The sequence below is a fragment of the Diorhabda sublineata genome, unplaced genomic scaffold (genome assembly GCF_026230105.1).
Source record: "Diorhabda sublineata isolate icDioSubl1.1 unplaced genomic scaffold, icDioSubl1.1 Dsub_125, whole genome shotgun sequence".
NCBI classification, from domain to species: domain Eukaryota; kingdom Metazoa; phylum Arthropoda; class Insecta; order Coleoptera; family Chrysomelidae; genus Diorhabda; species Diorhabda sublineata.
Genome location: NW_026614051.1, coordinates 49706 through 55000, shown reverse-complemented (window position 1 = coordinate 55000; position 5295 = coordinate 49706). Strand labels below are relative to the sequence as shown.

The following is a 5295-nucleotide window of genomic DNA, read 5'->3' as shown; positions in this document are numbered from 1 at the left end:
GTCGATATATTATAATATATCTATAATATTTAAATACAATTCGCTAAAATATCACAAAAAAAAAACGTGTGTTTAATCACATTATATGAAATATAACATTATTTGTTTTTATTTATAGAGGCGGCAGAGCAAGTTATACATATATATATATATATATATATATATATATATATATATATATATATTCATATATTTTGTCGATACAGTATAAATGATATAAAAAAAAACACTGGTCAGACGTCCAGTCTTCGAAACTTTATTATTTCTCTCGGACACGACGACCGCGTTATCATTTTAAATATATATAATATATACACTTATTTATCGACTATATATACGTAAATATAACTCTACCAAACAAATTTTATGTATTTCATATAAAAATACACACGATCAATTTATGGTAGTAATAGCGTCGTTGTGTTCAAAAATTGCGCAAATTTTTTCTATAAAAAATTTACGCTGCTTTTCGCATTTTAGGATGCCGCACAAAAAAAAAATACGCACAAGTTTATAGTATGTGCGTGTGTTTTCTTTTAGTGTGCGTTATTGTGTCTCACACATCCAACACGCTTAGTCATTTATTTTTCTATAATAAATTGAAAAATTTTAAATTCTAAGCAGTCTTTTAAATTGATACGACCCTCAGTCAGGAGTGGTCCGGGAACGAGTATCCGAGGACCGCAATGTGCGTTCGAAATGTCGATGTTCATGTGTCCTGCAGTTCACAAGTTGACGCGCAATTAGCTGCGTTCTTCATCGACCCACGAGCCAAGTGATTCACCGTTCAGGGTAATCATTTTATTATGTCGTTTTCTCATATTCTATTCGTCGTATTTTTAATATTTGATTATTAAATTAATAATAATATTATAATATTTTATACGCGTATAGAATTATCTAACGACATTTATATAATATATATATATATATATATATATATATATATTATTTATTAAATGGTAATTATATATAAATTTTAGAGAAATTATAATATCGTACTTAAAAATATCCGATAAATTTTAACCGCTGCACATGTTTTATTACAAACGAGGCGCGCATAGACAGATATCTCGCACGATATATTCCTCTTAATTATTACAAGTTTTTTAATCTTGAAAGTTTTATACAAATTTCGACACGGTCGGGCGTAAATCTTCGAACACCTTCGAAATAATACGTGAAATATTATTTCTAAAACGAATTTTTATACATATCGAAAGAATCGACACGTGCTTAAAAGTTTCGTTTAGGTACCCGGATGAAGAAAATGTCTTATCATCTCACATAATCATCATCACATATAATATTGTCGAAATTTTTTTGTATTACCTTCGATCGATAAAAAACTTATGTAATAATAAAAAAACGAAATAAAATTTCTCCATAAAAATACAGAAGACAGACACACACGACGACAACAACAACAACAACAACAACAGACGACGTTTCAATAATCTATATATTTTTCGTTTATTATAATAACGATTCTTTATATTAGAACGTTTTTAGTTAACAAGAAATTTTGTTAATGATCGTTCTGTCAATCGTTAATATATATATATATAATAATAAAAATATATTGTTACTACTATTGTGTCGTCATCGTCGTTCGTCGTCGTCGTCGTCGTCGACTCCTTCTACTAATCTATGATAAAAATTTTTCGTTATTTTTACTGTAAATTTATATATGTAGATATATATTTTATAGACGTATGAAATATATTTATCTTTTTTTTTTTTAAATATTATTCGAAACTTGTTCGAATTTTATAAAAAAAAAAAAAAAAAATTTCAATATATATACATCATATATTTATATCATATATAAATTTTCTTTTGAAGAGTTCGATTATTTTGTAGAAAAGAAAAATTTCTTTCACAATTATATATAATATAATAATACAGACTTGATTTCGTTTTTTTATTTTTTGTTTAAAAACGAACAAATACTCTGTAATGATCCTTCCGCAGGTTCACCTACGGAAACCTTGTTACGACTTTTACTTCCTCTAAATGATCAAGTTTGGTCATCTTTCCGAAGCATCGGCGACGCCGAAACGCCACCGCGCTCAGTCCGAAGACCTCACTAAATCATTCAATCGGTAGTAGCGACGGGCGGTGTGTACAAAGGGCAGGGACGTAATCAACGCGAGCTTATGACTCGCGCTTACTGGGAATTCCTCGTTCATGGGGAACAATTGCAAGCCCCAATCCCTAGCACGAAGGAGGTTCAGCGGGTTACCCGGGCCGCTCGGCCAGGGAGGACACGCTGATTCCTTCAGTGTAGCGCGCGTGCGGCCCAGAACATCTAAGGGCATCACAGACCTGTTATTGCTCAATCTCGTGCGGCTAGAAGCCGCCTGTCCCTCTAAGAAGAATTATTTGTACGCCGACAGTAAAAACCGCGAACGGCAAGAGCCGAAACTCAATACCGACGGGCCTTTGGGATGTCGAAATACGCCTAGTTAGCAGGCTAGAGTCTCGTTCGTTATCGGAATTAACCAGACAAATCGCTCCACCAACTAAGAACGGCCATGCACCACCACCCACCGAATCAAGAAAGAGCTCTCAATCTGTCAATCCTTCCGGTGTCCGGGCCTGGTGAGGTTTCCCGTGTTGAGTCAAATTAAGCCGCAGGCTCCACTCCTGGTGGTGCCCTTCCGTCAATTCCTTTAAGTTTCAGCTTTGCAACCATACTTCCCCCGGAACCCAAAAGCTTTGGTTTCCCGGAAGCTGCCCGCCGAGTCATCGGAGGAACGTCGGCGGATCGCTAGCTGGCATCGTTTATGGTTAGAACTAGGGCGGTATCTGATCGCCTTCGAACCTCTAACTTTCGTTCTTGATCAATGAAAGCGTTTTTGGCAAATGCTTTCGCTTCTGTCCGTCTTGCGACGATCCAAGAATTTCACCTCTAACGTCGCAATACGAATGCCCCCATCCGTTCCTATTAATCATTACCTCGGGGTTCCGAAAACCAACAAAATAGAACCGAGGTCCTATTCCATTATTCCATGCACACAGTATTCAGGCAAAATTTTGGCCTGCTTTAAGCACTCTAATTTGTTCAAAGTAAACGTGCCGGCCCACCTCGACACTCAGTCAAGAGCACCGCGGCGGGATTGAGTTGGGCCGCCCTTGCGAGCTAAGCCCACCGGCAGGACGTCCCACGACACGCCAGTTGACACCGCGTACGATGAACCAGCGGCGTGGGACACAGATTCGACTACGAGCTTTTTAACCGCAACAACTTTAATATACGCTATTGGAGCTGGAATTACCGCGGCTGCTGGCACCAGACTTGCCCTCCAATTGATCCTCGTTAAAGGGTTTAGAGTGTACTCATTCCGATTACGGGGCCTCGGATGAGTCCCGTATCGTTATTTTTCGTCACTACCTCCCCGTGCCGGGAGTGGGTAATTTGCGCGCCTGCTGCCTTCCTTGGATGTGGTAGCCGTTTCTCAGGCTCCCTCTCCGGAATCGAACCCTGATTCCCCGTTACCCGTTACAACCATGGTAGGCGCAGAACCTACCATCGACAGTTGATAAGGCAGACATTTGAAAGATGCGTCGCCGGTGCGAGACCGTGCGATCAGCGAAAAGTTATTCAGAGTCACCAAATTGTACGATGACGAGCAAGCCCGCCACCGATTGGTTTTGATCTAATAAAAGCGCTCCTTCCGTCTCCGGTCGGAACTCTGTTTGCATGTATTAGCTCTAGAATTACCACAGTTATCCAAGTAAATGTGGGTACGATCTAAGGAACCATAACTGATTTAATGAGCCTTTCGCGGTTTCACCTTAATTTGGCTTGTACTGAGACATGCATGGCTTAATCTTTGAGACAAGCATATGACTACTGGCAGGATCAACCAGGGAACTACTATTTGTGTATTTTATATATAATAAAACTATTATCGAAAAAGTTTTAATAACAATATCCACCACATAATGTGAGGATGAGAATTATGATGACGTTTTTTCATATTACATATATTTTATATTTATACACATAATATTTTATATTCATCTATATTCTCGTATATAATAAACACATTGTTATTTACTTTTTCGTTTGCGTGGTGTTTGCTGCGCTTATTATTGAAAATATATAATTTTCGGCGCCACGCTTTATATATTATAATATATTTTTCTTATATTTCATAAAATTTTCACCGAATCGACTATAAATTTATCTAAAATTTAATCGAAATGATATTTTAAATAAGATATAATTACGTCGACCGGAATAGAATTTCGACATTATCTCTACCCTTCGCTAGATTGTAAGCGACATGGTTTACAATTAGATAATAATGAACGAAATTTTTATTCTCGCTCGGAATAATGAGAGTTATCGCAATTTTGTGTAATAATATAAATGTTATATTATTATATATATTTTTATAGACGATCGCATATGAATCGCTCGCGGTAAAACGCTAGCTAAATTCGCGATCTCGCAATATATAATTTAATTTGTGGATATATTGATATAATATCTAAAAAGGGAACCGCTAGCAATATACGATAATATATTGGAGGAGAACGGGGACCCTTTCAGAAAACTATATAATCCACTATAATGTGGAATGACCGATACAACGTCTTTACGTAAATTATAACGAGTTCATTAAAATTTAACGAGACGTCAACTTCGATACACCACACATATATGTGCGCTGTACAACGGTACGCTTTCTACATTAACATTAATAAAGATGTATAGTGAAAATATATAAAAGATGTATTATGAATATTAAAAAGAAGTATTATGAAACTTCATACCGTCCGAGACGTAAAAGTGTTATGGAAAATATTAACAATAACGGAAAAAAAGTATTATGAAATTAGATTGCCGCTCGATGTACGAACGTACGAGATGTATTATATAAAAGTTGTATGAAAATAGTGATAATAATGAAAAACAAGTAGTATGAAATTATATTCCGCTCGACTTAGGAACTTGTCGAAAAAGATGAATTGTGAAAGTTGAATGGAGTTGTTTTTTATGTAGGAGCCGTTCGAGGTATATAATATAAAAGTGCTATGAAAATATTAACAATAACGGAAAAAAGTATTATGAAATTAGATCGCCGCTCGATGTATGAACGTCCGAGATGTATTATATAAAAGTTGTATTAAATTAGTGATAATAATGAAAAACAAGTAGTATGAAATTATATTCCGCTCGATATAAGAACTTGTCGAAAAAGATGAATTGCGAAAATTGAATGGAGATGTTTTGTATGTAGGAGCCGTTCGAGGTATATTATATAAAAGTGTTATGGAAAA

The 5295-nt window shown here is 35.9% G+C and overlaps 3 non-coding genes across 3 annotated transcripts in view; all 3 read right to left on the bottom strand.

The window, feature by feature from the left end:
• Window positions 1–4, bottom strand: part of LOC130452025 (large subunit ribosomal RNA) — a 4097-nt gene extending 4093 nt beyond the window's left edge. The window contains exon 1 of the ribosomal RNA XR_008910816.1: window positions 1–4. This exon is cut by the window's left edge and continues 4093 nt beyond it. This is a non-coding gene — a ribosomal RNA (large subunit ribosomal RNA).
• Window positions 5–639: 635 nt separating this feature from the next.
• LOC130452023 (5.8S ribosomal RNA) lies at window positions 640–795 on the bottom strand. Its single transcript, XR_008910814.1, has one exon. It is a non-coding gene; the product is annotated as a 5.8S ribosomal RNA (ribosomal RNA).
• Window positions 796–1957: 1162 nt separating this feature from the next.
• On the bottom strand, window positions 1958–3879 carry LOC130452024 (small subunit ribosomal RNA). The gene has a single exon (XR_008910815.1). It is a non-coding gene; the product is annotated as a small subunit ribosomal RNA (ribosomal RNA).
• Between the last annotated feature and the right edge of the window lie 1416 nt (window positions 3880–5295).